This window comes from Oncorhynchus nerka, linkage group LG15 (genome assembly GCF_034236695.1).
Source record: "Oncorhynchus nerka isolate Pitt River linkage group LG15, Oner_Uvic_2.0, whole genome shotgun sequence".
In the NCBI taxonomy this organism is placed as follows: Eukaryota; Metazoa; Chordata; class Actinopteri; order Salmoniformes; family Salmonidae; genus Oncorhynchus; species Oncorhynchus nerka.
Genome location: NC_088410.1, coordinates 6,918,147 through 6,932,230, shown reverse-complemented (window position 1 = coordinate 6,932,230; position 14,084 = coordinate 6,918,147).

Genomic DNA, 14,084 nt, shown 5'->3' with positions numbered 1-14,084 from the left:
AAAGTTCACCTCCTCCACACAGAGCAAAGTTCACCTCCTCCACACAGAGCAAAGTTCACCTCCTCCACACAGAGCAAAGTTCACCTCCTCCACACAGAGCAAAGTTCACCTCCTCCACACAGAGCAAAGTTCACCTCCTCCACACAGAGCAAAGTTCACCTCCTCCACACAGAGCAAAGTTCACCTTCATATTCCGATACTAAACAAACAGCGATCAGCTCAAATTAAAAACCATTTCTGGTTCTGACCCAGAACCAATGCCATGTGTCACGTACATGCCATCCGGTTCCTGGAACCGAGTATTAGCCCTCTCCCTTCCAAGGGCAGAGTCTGTTCAGTACCTTTTGAGGAAAGAAAGGAATCAGAAAAACATTTTGAATCAGAAGATTATATTGCAGCTTTTAATCAGTTGGAAAACCAGGATCACATCTTACGTCATACTTTTTGCCGTCTAGTTTAATATTTTTTTTGAGTTTATCCCAGTAGAAACTCTCATTTTGCTCTGTGTTCTTCCAATTAGTTCTTAAACGTTAAACTGTTTCCGTAATGAATCTGCCCTCTGCTCTCTCTGTGAATCATTCACCATCCCTCCCTGCTTCGCTTTTCACCTCTCACACAGTCTCCCTCCTATCTCCTTATTGCGTGTGTGTTGAACAACATTTTACAACAATAGTAGAATCGGCTGTTCGGGTTCAAAATAAAAGTTGCCCATTGAAACGGATGCAAACGGATATAAATTGCCACAATTGGACAATATCATCAGTCCCTCCAGGTTTCCGAGATCGCACAATTCAATGCAAAATCAGCCAATCAGCGCATATTATGCGAGAGCTCACAATTTTGACCAATCCCCGCACTTTTAGTGCATAAAAGGGTCCAATCAAAAGCAGCTTTTGACCAATTCCTGCACTGTTACCGTGGAAAATGGCCAATTTGTTTTTGTATTCTGTATTCTGCTTAATTTAAATCGGCCTCAAACTGAGCACATATTACTTTTTTTTTTTTTTAAAGTTTTCTTGTTTTTCAATCAACCAACAAAACACATTCACAGATGTGACAGGCTTTAAAAAAAAATAAAAAGTCAAAAAAAAAATAAGAATACAATTGAAAAAATTTAAATACAATTAAAATGAATGATAAAGTCAAATAAAAGCATTTATTTTTCTTAATCTATATATTTTCCTTGGTACATATATATATATACATACATACATACACACATACACACATATACATACACACACACACACACATACGCACACAGCACTATCAAGGTTCTTATCAGCTATTTCAAGCATTCGCTGAGACGACGGGCCAATAATTCGTTTTTAGGTTTTACAGTACCTTACACAACATGTATCTGCGCATTTCCCTAGTCACCCCGTTCACTCTGTCCAGTTTGAAATATAGTTGAATAGTGGAGACCAGAGTCTATCAAACTTGGGCTGTCTCTTGTGGAGGTCATAAGTGAGCTTTTCAAGAGGAAGAAAGTCAACAATCTGGTCAATCCACATTTTAAATGTAGGGGGGTATTAGAGGCCCACAATAGAAGAATACATTTCTTAGCAAAGTATGTAATAGTCATAAGCAAAGTCCTGATGGGCATTAAGAAGATAGATACACGGGGTCATATCAAACTGTACCTCTAGTATTTTCTGTGCAGCAGTATCTGCCTACAGCTCCAAAATACATGCATATAGGTTCCACTTTCAGAGGTACATCTTGTACAGTTAGGAGACATATCTGTTTTCATTCTATGGAGTCTCAAAGGAGTATAATAAAATTTGTACAAAAATTTGTAATTAGATTCTTTCATTTTTACACTGGTAGAGGAGCAGTATACCCTGTCGCAAACCTCCGCCCATAACTCATCACTGATAGTCAGACCAAGGTCCTTTTCCCAGATTATTTTCAAAGGAGTAAAGGAGGAGCTTCCTTTCTCAGAAAGGAGTCTATAGATGTAAGATATTTTGCCTTTAATGGATTGTGCTGTGACAAGAAGGGTTTCAACTTCATTCAACTGAGTTCTAAACCTCCTCTTGGAGGTAAATGAGGAAATTACATGTTTAATTTGAAGATATTTAAAAAAAAAAATGGGATCTTGGCACATCGAATTCACTGCAGAGCTCTTGAAAGGATTTCAGTGTAGTGGTTTTCTGATGAAATAGGTCTGAAAAGGTCCTGATTCCTAGAGTATGCCAAAGATTAAAGTTGGCATCCCTCAGGGCTTTTGGCAAGTCTGGGTTGCCTGCTATAGGCGAGTGAGAACATATTTGGGAGGAAATGCCCAGGTATTTCTTACAGTCCCTCCACGCTAGTAGGGTGCTGTAAATCGCAAAGGTTTTGGCTATGTTGCCCACTTCACTAAAGTTATTAATGAATATAATTGAGCTTAAGTTGGGGCTAGCCCTGAATACTGCCCCTTCTGGAGGAATTCGGCACCCATATAAACCATGATACATTTTTGTCAAAAGTTGCTAATATATGCATATAAAAATTATTATCGAATAGGAAACACTCTAAAGCTTATAAAACCGTTTAAATTTTGTCTCTATGTAAAGCAGAAGTCTCAGGGCATGCATTCTCCCAAAGTCTCTCTTGTAATGAAAAAAGTTGCCACCACTTCAACGTCATCGTATACACACTTCCCAAGCAGTTATAACCATGGAAACAGTTTCTACGTCTTCAGCGTGAAGCCTGCTTTCGATGAGGCGTGTAACTGTGAGAATCGCGCGCTCACGAGACGTTCAGCGTGCCAAAACGTCCCGGTGACGCAAAAAAAAGTTTCACCAATGGGAGCTGGGAAATTTCTCTCTCTTTCCCTCAGGATGGACTGAACAACGTGTGCTTCTCTGTTCGCCCTCACGATTGCTGTAGACCTTTATAACATGTTAAGGCTTAATTATAAACATAGTTTGACAAGTTTACTCGAAATATAATGTATACTTTCGACGTTTTGGTGCGCATCCACTTGAAATTTGCATACATTTCGACCGAAAAGTGTCTAGTTTGAGAACGGAAAGACACAGACTTGAAAACTGAACGCTAACTTGGTGAGTATTAACCCTTCCAGGTCTTCTGAAGGAAGAACAGCCATGGTAAGGGAATATTTATGTCTTCATTTTGGGTTTCTGTCGACTCCAAGATAGAGGAGTCAGCATGCTAAATGAGAGCGCCGACTCTCTATTATAGCCTAGTAAACGCCAAATGTAACGTTAAAAATAATTGTAACATAGCAATTGCATTTAGAAGAAGTTTATCTTGCCATACATATGTAAAACATGCATATTTAGTCAAAGTTTATGATGTGTATTCCTTGTTAGCTGACGTTATCTGCCGGAGCTATTTTATTTCTCCTGACATTGCAGTAGCATTTTTTGAACGATGCATAATTGTAAACAGAGATTTATGGATATATATTGCATATTATTGAAAAAAAAAATGAATGTACTGTGTAACATGTTATATTACTGTCATCTGATGAAGATTTCAAAAGGTTAGTGAAATGATTTTTCTTTTAATCCTGCGTTTGTTGATTGCATATTTTTTCCTACTTGGCTAAGCTAATGAGGTATGTATGCAGTGGTGGTTGGACATAAATATGTGCTATGTTTTTGCCGTAAAACATTTTAGAAATCTGACTTGCTGGGTAGATAAATAACTTCTTTATCTTTCATTTGAGCCATTTTTCAAGCGATTCTGTGGAGGTTAAATATTTTTAGGATTATTTCTTGCGTTCCCTGCGCCACATTACAGCTCAGGGGGGATGGGGGGTGATCCCAAAGGGGATCATGTATCCCCATCACGTTAAGGGCAATGAACCACAGGATTGGGCTTCTATCTGAATCCACGTTGACTCTTGTCTGTTTGTGATCCATGTTAGCATGTTGCTGCTTAAAATCGGCCTCAAACTGAGCACATATGACTTTTTAATGCTTTCATATGAAATTAACGTGAAAAATCAAATTCTAAAGAGTTTACACAAGTATTAGCATCATATCAGGACTTTAACTTAGCCTTATGGGTCTTGGGTTCATGACAGGGGGTACCAGCCTTATGGGTCCTGGGTTCATGACAGGGGGTACCAGCCTTATGGGTCTTGGGTTCATGACAGGGGGTACCAGCCTTATGGATCTTGGGTTCATGACAGGGGGTACCAGCCTTATGGATCTTGGGTTCATGACAGGGGGTACCAGCCTTATGGATCTTGGGTTCATGACAGGGGGTACCAGCCTTATGAATCCTGGGTTGATGACAGGGGGTACCAGCCTTATGGATCCTGGGTTGATGACAGGGGGTACCAGCCTTATGGATCCTGGGTTCATGACAGGGGGTACCAGCCTTATGGGTCTTGGGTTCATGACAGGGGGTACCAGCCTTTTGGATCTTGGGTTCATGACAGGGGGTACCAGCCTTATGGATCTTGGGTTCATGACAGGGGGTACCAGCCTTATGGATCCTGGGTTGATGACAGGGGGTACCAGCCTTATGGATCCTGGGTTGATGACAGGGGGTACCAGCCTTATGGATCCTGGGTTGATGACAGGGGGTACCAGCCTTATGGGTCCTGGGTTCATGACTTATGGGTCCTGGGTTCATGACAGGGGGTACCAGCCTTTTGGATCTTGGGTTCATGACAGGGGTACCAGCCTTATGGATCTTGGGTTCATGACAGGGTACCAGCCTTATGGATCCTGGGTTGATGACAGGGGGTACCAGCCTTATGGATCCTGGGTTGATGACAGGGGGTACCAGCCTTATGGATCCTGGGTTGATGACAGGGGGTACCAGCCTTATGGGTCCTGGGTTCATGACAGGGGGTACCAGCCTTATGGGTCCTGGGTTCATGACAGGGGGTACCAGCCTTATGGATCCTGGGTTCATGACAGGGGGTACCAGCCTTATGGGTCCTGGGTTCATGACATGAGGTACCAGCCTTATGGGTCCTGGGTTCATGACAGGGGGTACCAGCCTTATGGATCCTGGGTTGATGACAGGGGGTACCAGCCTTATGGATCCTGGGTTCATGACATGAGGTACCAGCCTTATGGATCCTGGGTTCATGACATGAGGTACCAGCCTTATGGATCCTGGGTTCATGACATGAGGTACCAGCCTTATGGATCCTGGGTTCATGACATGAGGTACCAGCCTTATGGATCCTGGGTTCATGACATGAGGTACCAGCCTTATGGATCCTGGGTTCATGACATGGGGTACCAGCCTTATGGATCCTGGGTTCATGACAGGAGGTACCAGCCTTATGGATCCTGGGTTCATGACAGGAGGTACCAGCCTTATGGATCCTGGGTTCATGACAGGGGGTACCAGCCTTATGGATCCTGGGTTCATGACAGGGGTACCAGCCTTATGGATCCTGGGTTCATGACAGGAGGTACCAGCCTTATGGATCCTGGGTTCATGACAGGGGGTACCAGCCTTATGGATCCTGGGTTCATGACAGGGGGTACCAGCCTTATGGATCCTGGGTTCATGACAGGGGGTATCAGCCTTAATATTACAATCAGCCTGCATCTTATTGCAGGACTTTAACGGAGTGAAATCACCTCACAACTCAGCCTATAGTGCCTACTGAACATTCATATTGCAATGTACAGGGCTCTAGAGTGGTGTGAAATCACCTCACAACTCAGCCTATAGTGCCTACTGAACATTCATATTGCAATGTACAGGGCTCTAGAGTGGTGTGAAATCACCTCACAACTCAGCCTATAGTGCCTACTGAACATTCATATTGCAATGTACAGGACTCTAGAGTGGTGTGAAATCAGCTCACAACTCAGCCTATAGTGCCTACTGAACATTCATATTGCAATGTACAGGGCTCTAGAGTGGTGCAGCGGTCTAAGGCACTGCATCGCTATGCAAGAGGCGTCACTACAGTCCCTGGTTCAAATGCAGGCTGTATCACATCTGGTCGTGATTGGGAGTCTCATAGGGTGGTGCACAATTGGCCCAGCATCGTCTGGGTTTGGCCGGGGTAGGTCGTCATTGTAAATAAGAATTTGTTCTTGACTGACTTGCCGGGTTAAATATATAGATATTTTTAAAGAAACTTATGGATATATGAGGGGATTTCCCACAGATTACAATTCTAAAGAGTTTACACAAATACTAGCATCGAAATACCTCACAATTCAGCCTATAGTGCCAATTGAACATTCATATTTTAATGTACAGCATTACCTATGGAATTGTGAAGTGATTTCTCAAGGTTAAAAGTCCTGCAATAAGAGCTACAACGCTATTATTGTGTAAACTCTAAACATTTCATGGACCCAAGATCCAGAGGTAACGCTGTACAGTGGAATAGAAGTCTGCCCCAATGCAATTCTGAAGTCTAATACCGCCAATTTTTTTTGTGTGTGTCAAATTAACTTCTTATTTTATTTTGTTTAATTCATAAAACAACATTCTAACCTCGTCATTAAAAACAAACATCTTATGTTTTACGGAGTTGTGGCCGAACGACGACAACATCAACATACATGCTGGTTGGTTATACGATGTATCGGCAGGACAGAAGAGTGGCGTCAACATACAGCTGGCTGGTTATACGATGTATCGGCAGGACAGAAGAGCGGCGTCAACATACATGCTGGTTATACGATGTATCGGCAGGACAGAAGAGTGGCGTCAACATACATGCTGGTTATACGATGTATCGGCAGGACAGAAAAGCGGCGTCAGCATACAGCTGGCTGGTTATACGATGTATCGGCAGGACAGAAGAGCGGCGTCAGCATACAGCTGGCTGGTTATACGATGTATCGGCAGGACAGAAGAACCGCGTCAACATACATGCTGGTTATACGATGTATCGGCAGGACAGAAGAGCGGCGTCAGCATACATGCTGGTTATACGATGTATCGGCAGGACAGAAGAGCGGCGTCAGCATACATGCTGGTTATACGATGTATCGGCAGGACAGAAGAGCGGCGTCAACATACAGCTGGCTGGTTATACGATGTATCGGCAGGACAGAAGAGCGGCGTCAGGTAAGAGGGGCGGCGGTATATGTATTTTTGTAAATAACAGCTGGTGCACGGTGTAAGGAAGTCTCGAGCTATTGCTTGCCTGAGGTAGAGTATCTCATGATAAGCTGTAGACCACACTACCTACTGAGATAGTTTTCATCTGTATTCTTTATATAGCTGTTTACATACCGCCACAGTCAGAGGCTAAGAGCACTAAGACCGCATTGAATGAGCTGGTCAGATGTGGCAGGGCTTGCAAACTATTACAGACTACAAAGAGAAGCACAGCCAAGAGCTGCCCAGTGACACAAGCCTACCAGACAAGCTAAATTACTTCTATGCTCTCTTCGAGGCAAGTAACACTGACACGTGCATGAGAGCATCAGCTGTTTCCGGACGACTGTGTGATCACGCTCTCCGCATCCGATGTGAATAAGACCTTTAATAAACAGGTCAACATTCACAAGGCCGTAGGCCCAGACAGAATAAAAGGACTCTGAGCAAGTATTGACCAAATGGTAAGTGTATTCACTGACATTTTCAACCTCTCCCTGTCTGAGTCTGTAATATCAACATGTTTCAAGCAGACCACCATAGGCCCTGTGCCCAAGAACACTAAGGTAACCTGCCTAAATGACTACCGACCCTTAGCACACACATCTGTAGCCATGAAGTGATTTGAAAGGCTACTTCATGGCTCACATCAACACAATTATCCCAGAAACCCTAGACCCACTCCGACTTGCATACCGCCTCAACATATCCACAGATGATGCAATCTCTATTGCACTCCACACTGCCCTTTCACACCTGGACAAAAGGAACACCTATATGAGAATGCTATTAATTGACCTCAGCTCAGCATTCAACACCATAGTGACCTCAAAGCTCATCAATAAGTTTGCTGGAACTAAACACCTCCCTAAGCAAATGGATCCTGGACTTCCTGACGGGCCTCCCCCAGGTTGTAAGGGTAGGTAACTATACACCCGCCACGCTGATCCTCAACACGGAGGCCACTCAGGGGTGCGTGCTCAGTCCCCTACTGTACTCCCTGTTCACTCATGACTGCACATCCATGCACGACTCCAACACCATCATTAAGTTTTCTGATGACACAACAGTGGTAGGCCTGATCAACGACAATGACAAGACAGCCTATAGAGAGAAGGTCAGAGACCTGGCCATGTGGTCCCAGGAGAACAACCTCTCCCTCAACGTGATCTAGACAAAGGAGATGATTGTGGACTACAGGAAAAGGAGGACCGAGCACGCCCCCATTATCATCGATGGGGCTGTAGTGGAGCAGATTGAGAGCTTCAAGTTCCTTGGTGTCCACATCACCAACAAACTAACATGATCCAAGCACACACACCAAGACAGTCGTGAAGAGTGCATGACAAAACCTATTCCCCTTAAGGAGACTGAAAAGATTTGGCATGTGTCCTCAGATCCTCAAAAGTTTTTACAGCTGCACCATCGAGAGCACTGGTTGCATCACTGCCTGGTATGGCAACAGAGGGTAGTGAATACAGCCCAGTACATCACAAATTAAATTTGATTTGATTTAGTGCAATTTCTCTGCAGCAGAGGTAACTCTGGGTCTTCATTTCCTGTGGCAGTCCTCATGAGAGCCAGTTTCATCATAGCGCTTGATGGTTTTTGCGACTGCACTTGAAGAAACTTTGAAAGTTCTTGAAATGTTCCACATTGACTGACCTTCAAGTCTTAAAGTAATGATGGACTGGCATTTCACTTTGCTTATTTGAGCTATTCTTGCCAAATAGAGCTATCTTCTGTATACAACCCTTACTTTGTCACAACACAACTGATTGGCTCAAACGCAGGAAATAAATTCCACAAATGAACTTTTAACAAGGCCCACCTGTTCATTTAAATGCATTCCAGGTGACTACCTCATGAAGCTGGTTGAGAGAATGCCAAGAGTGAGGAAAGCTGTCATCAAGACAAGGAAGTGGCTACTTTGAAGAATCTCAAATATACTTGGATTTGTTTAACACTTTTTTGGTTACTACATGATTCCATATGTGTAATTTCAGAGTTGTGATGTCTTTACTATTATTCTACAATGTAGAAAATAGTAAAAAATAAAGACAAACCCTTGAATGAGTAGGTGTGTCCAAACTTTTGACTGGTTCTGTAAATATACAGTGTTAAATTAGGTGAAAAGGGAAGTTATCTAAGATCTAAGGTGTGAGCCTGCAATTCCAACTAATTCTAAGTTGAAATATTATCTTCAGATCAAAAAAATATATATATTTTTATTTTATTTCCTAAAATGTAAACACTTAACAGAGTTAAGCCCTTGGAAGGGAAGGGTTAATATTTGGTTCCAGAAACCGGAGGACACCTGCTTCACACATGGAATTGGTTCTGGGCCAGATTGAGAAATGTTTTCTGATTACTTGTTTGGTGGCTGCTATCTTCGACTGTTTGTTTTGTATCAGGATATGAAGGTAAACTTCGCTCTGTGTGAAGGAGGTGAACTTGGTGACCAGAGATTCTCCGCACTGTGCTTATGAACGCGGAAAGTACAAGAGAACTGGAAAGTGTGGAGAGTGGATCAGTGGTTTGGAATAGGACCAGGCGAGTTACCAAGACTGTGTATTTACATCCATAATGGCCTAACCTGACCAAAACTGGACAATGCTGTGATACAGCCTGGAATTGAACCAGGGTCTGTAGTGATGCCTCTAGCACTGAAACACAGTGCCACTGGGGAGCCTAGTTTAATGAAATTGTGAATATGTCTTGATAAATAACATCAATCAATCAATATATCAATACATAAAGACACGTCCTCTCACTGTGTAAATATTTGTATGAACATAAGATTCAACAACTGAAACATAAACTGAACAAGTTCCACAGACATGTGACAAACAGAAATTGAATAATGTGTCCTTGAACAAAGAGGGGGTCAAAATCAAAAGTAACAGTCAGTATCTGCTGTGGCCACCAGCTGCATTAAATACTGCAGTGCATCTCCTCCTCATGGACTGCACCAGATTTGCCAGTTCTTGCTGTGAGATGTTACCCCATTCTTCCACTAAGGCACCTGCAAGTCCCGGACATTTCTGGGGGGTACCCTAGGTTATGTATCTCCAGGGTAGGGTGGGTACTCCATGGTAGGGTAGGGTCCTCTAGGGTAGGGTCGTATATTCCAGGGTAGGGTAGTGTACTCTATGGTGGAGTAGTATACTCTAAGGTAGGGTGTATCCAGAGTAGGGTAGTATACTCTAGGGTAGGGTAGGGTAGAATACTCTAAGGTAGTATACTTTAGGGTAGAGTTGTAAACTCTAGGGTAGGGTAGGGTATTTCCAGTGTAGGGTAGGAAAATGTAGGGTAGTATACAGGTCCTCCCGTGTAGGGTGGTATACTCCAGGGTAGAGTCGGGTGCTCCAGGGTAGGGTAAGAAACTCTAGGGTAGGGTCCTCCAGGGTAGGGTAGGGTCCTCCAGGGTAGGGTGGTATACTCCAGGGTAGGGTAGGGTCCTCCAGGGTGGGGTGAGAATCTGTAGGGTTGGGTAGGAAACTCTAGGATAGTGTACTCTAGGGTAGGTTACTCTAGGGTAGGGTAGGGTGCTTCAGGGTACGGTTGGCTACTCCAGGGTAGGGTAGGAAACTCAAGGGGAGGGTAGTATATTTTAGGGTAGGGTTGTATACTCTGGGGTAGGGTAGGGTAATTCGAGGGTAGGGTAGGTTACTTCAGGGTAGGGTCGGGTACTCTAGGGTAGGGTAGGAAACTCTAGGGTATGGTCCTCCAGGGTAGGGTGGTATACCCTAGGGTTGGGGAAGGTGTTCTAGGGTAGAGTAGGGTACTGTACTACGCCAGGACAGCGGAGTCAATCACCACCTTCCGGAGACACCTGAAACCCCACCTCTTTAAGGAATACCTAGGATAGGATAAAGTAATCCTTCTCCCCCTCCCCCCCCTTAAAAGACCTAGATGCACTATTGTAAAGTGGCTGTTCCACTGGATGTCATAAGGTGAAAGCACCAATTTGTAAGTCGCTCTGGATAAGAGCGTCTGCTAAATGACTTAAATGTTAATGTTAAATGTTCTAGGGTAGAGTAGGGTACTGTAGGGTAGGGTGTTCTAGGGTAGAGTAGGGTACTGTAGGGGTAGGGTAGGGTGTTCTAGGGTAGAGTAGGGTACTCTAGGGTACTGTAGGGTAGCGTGTTCTAGGGTAGAGTAAGGTACTGTAGGGTAGGGTGTTCTAGGTTAGAGTAGGGTATTGAAGGGTAGGGTAGGGTGTTCTAGGGTAGAGTAGGGTATGGTAGGGTAGGGTGTTCTAGGGTAGGGTAGGGTACTGTAGGGGGTTCTAGGGTAGAGTAGGGTACTGTAGGGTAGGGTGTTCTAGGGTAGAGTCGGGTACTGTAGGGTGTTCTAGGGTAGAGTAGGGTACTGTAGGGTAGGGTGTTCTAGGGTAGAGTAGGGTACTGTAGGGTGTTCTAGGGTAGAGTAGGGTACTGTAGGGTAGGGTAGGGTGTTCTAGGGTAGAGTAGGTTACTGTAGGGTAGGGTGTTCTAGGGTAGAGTAGGGTATTGTAGGGTAGGGTGTTCTAGGGTAGAGTAGGGTACTGTAGGGTGTTCTAGGGTAGAGTAGGGTACTGTAGGGTAGGGTGTTCTAGGGTAGAGTAGGGTACTGTACTAGGGTAGAGTAGGGTACTGTAGGGTAGGGTAGGGTGTTCTAGGGTAGAGTAGGGTACTGTAGGGTGTTCTAGGGTAGAGTAGGGTACTGTAGGGTAGGGTAGGGTGTTCTAGGGTAGAGTAGGGTACTGTAGGGTGTTCTAGGGTAGAGTAGGGTACTGTAGGGTAGGGTAGGGTGTTCTAGGGTAGAGTAGGTTACTGTAGGGTAGGGTGTTCTAGGGTTGAGTAGAGTGCTGTAGGGTAGGGTGTTCTAGGGTAGAGTAGGGTACTGTAGGGTAGGGTGTTCTAGGTTAGAGTAGGGTATTGTAGGGTAGGGTAGGGTGTTCTAGGGTAGAGTAGGGTATGGTAGGGTGGGTGTTCTAGGGTAGGGTAGGGTACTGTAGGGGGTTCTAGGGTAGAGTAGGGTACTGTAGGGTAGGTTAGGGTGTTCTAGGGTAGAGTCGGGTACTGTAGGGTGTTCTAGGGTAGAGTAGGGTACTGTAGGGTAGGGTAGGGTGTTCTAGGGTAGAGTAGGGTACTGTAGGGTGTTCTAGGGTAGAGTAGGGTACTGTAGGGTAGGGTAGGGTGTTCTAGGGTAGAGTAGGGTACTGTAGGGTAGGGTGTTCTAGGGTAGAGTAGGGTACTGTACTAGGGTAGAGTAGGGTACTGTAGGGTAGGGTAGGGTGTTCTAGGGTAGAGTAGGGTACTGTAGGGTGTTCTAGGGTAGAGTAGGGTACTGTAGGGTAGGGTAGGGTGTTCTAGGGTAGAGTAGGGTACTGTAGGGTGTTCTAGGGTAGAGTAGGGTACTGTAGGGTAGGGTAGGGTGTTCTAGGGTAGAGTAGGTTACTGTAGGGTAGGGTGTTCTAGGGTTGAGTAGAGTGCTGTAGGGTAGGGTGTTCTAGGGTAGAGTAGGGTACTGTAGGGTAGGGTAGGGTGTTCTAGGGTAGAGTTGGTACTAGGGTAGGGTGTTCTAGGGTAGAGTAGGGTACTCTAGGGTAGGGTGTTCTAGGGTAAGTAGGGTAGGGTAGGGTGTTCTAGGGTAGAGTAGGGTACTGTAGGGTAGGGTGTTCTAGGGTAGAGTAGGGTACTGTAGGGTAGGGTGGGTTACTGTAGGGTAGGGTTGTATACTCTAGGGTAGGGTAGGGTAACTCCAGGGTAGGATAGGAAACTCTAGGGTATGGTCCTCCAGGGTAGGGTGGTATACCCTAGGGTTGGGTAGGGTGTTCTAGGGTAGAGTAGGGTACTGTAGGGTGTTCTAGGGTAGAGTAGGGTACTGTAGGGTAGGGTAGGGTGTTCTAGGGTAGAGTAGGGTACTGTAGGGGTAGGGTAGGGTGTTCTAGGGTAGAGAAGGGTACTCTAGGGTACTGTAGGGTAGGGTGTTCTAGGGTAGAGTAGGGTACTGTAGGGTAGGGTAGGGTGTTCTAGGGTAGAGTAGGGTACTCTAGGGTAGGGTGTTCTAGGGTAAGTAGGGTAGGGGTAGGGTGTTCTAGGGTAAGTAGGGTAGGTAGGGTGTTCTAGGGTGTCCTAGGGTACTGTAGGGTAGAGTAGGGTACTGTAGGGTAGGGTGGGTTACTGTAGGGTAGGGTTGTATACTCTAGGGTAGGGTAGGGTAACTCCAGGGTAGGATAGGAAACTCTAGGGTATGGTCCTCCAGGGTAGGGTGGTATACCCTAGGGTTGGGTAGGGTGTTCTAGGGTAGAGTAGGGTACTGTAGGGTGTTCTAGGGTAGAGTAGGGTACTGTAGGGTAGGGTAGGGTGTTCTAGGGTAGAGTAGGGTACTGTAGGGGTAGGGTAGGGTGTTCTAGGGTAGAGTAGGGTACTCTAGGGTACTGTAGGGTAGGGTGTTCTAGGGTAGAGTAGGGTACTGTAGGGTAGGGTAGGGTGTTCTAGGGTAGAGTAGGGTATGGTAGGGTAGGGTGTTCTAGGGTAGGGTAGGGTACTGTAGGGTGTTCTAGGGTAGAGTAGGGTACTCTTCTAGGGTAGAGTAGGTTACTGTAGGGTAGGGTGTTCTAGGGTAGAGTAAGGTATTGTAGGGTAGGGTGTTCTAGGGTAGAGTAGGGTACTGTAGGGTAGGGTGTTCTAGGGTAGGGTAGGGTACTGTAGGGTAGGGTGTTCTAGGGTAGAGTAGGGTACTGTAGGGTGTTCTAGGGTAGAGTAGGGTACTGTAGGGTAGGGTAGGGTGTTCTAGGGTACATTTACATTTAAGTCATTTAGCAGACGCTCTTATCCAGTAGGTTACTGTAGGGTAGGGTGTTCTAGGGTAGAGTAGGGTACTGTAGGGTAGGGTGTTCTTGGGTTGAGTAGAGTGCTGTAGGGTAGGGTGTTCTACGGTAGAGTAGGGTACTGTAGGGTAGGGTAGGGTGTTCTAGGGTAGAGTAGGGTACTAGGGTAGGGTGTTCTAGGGTAGAGTAGGGTACTCTAGGGTAGGGTGTT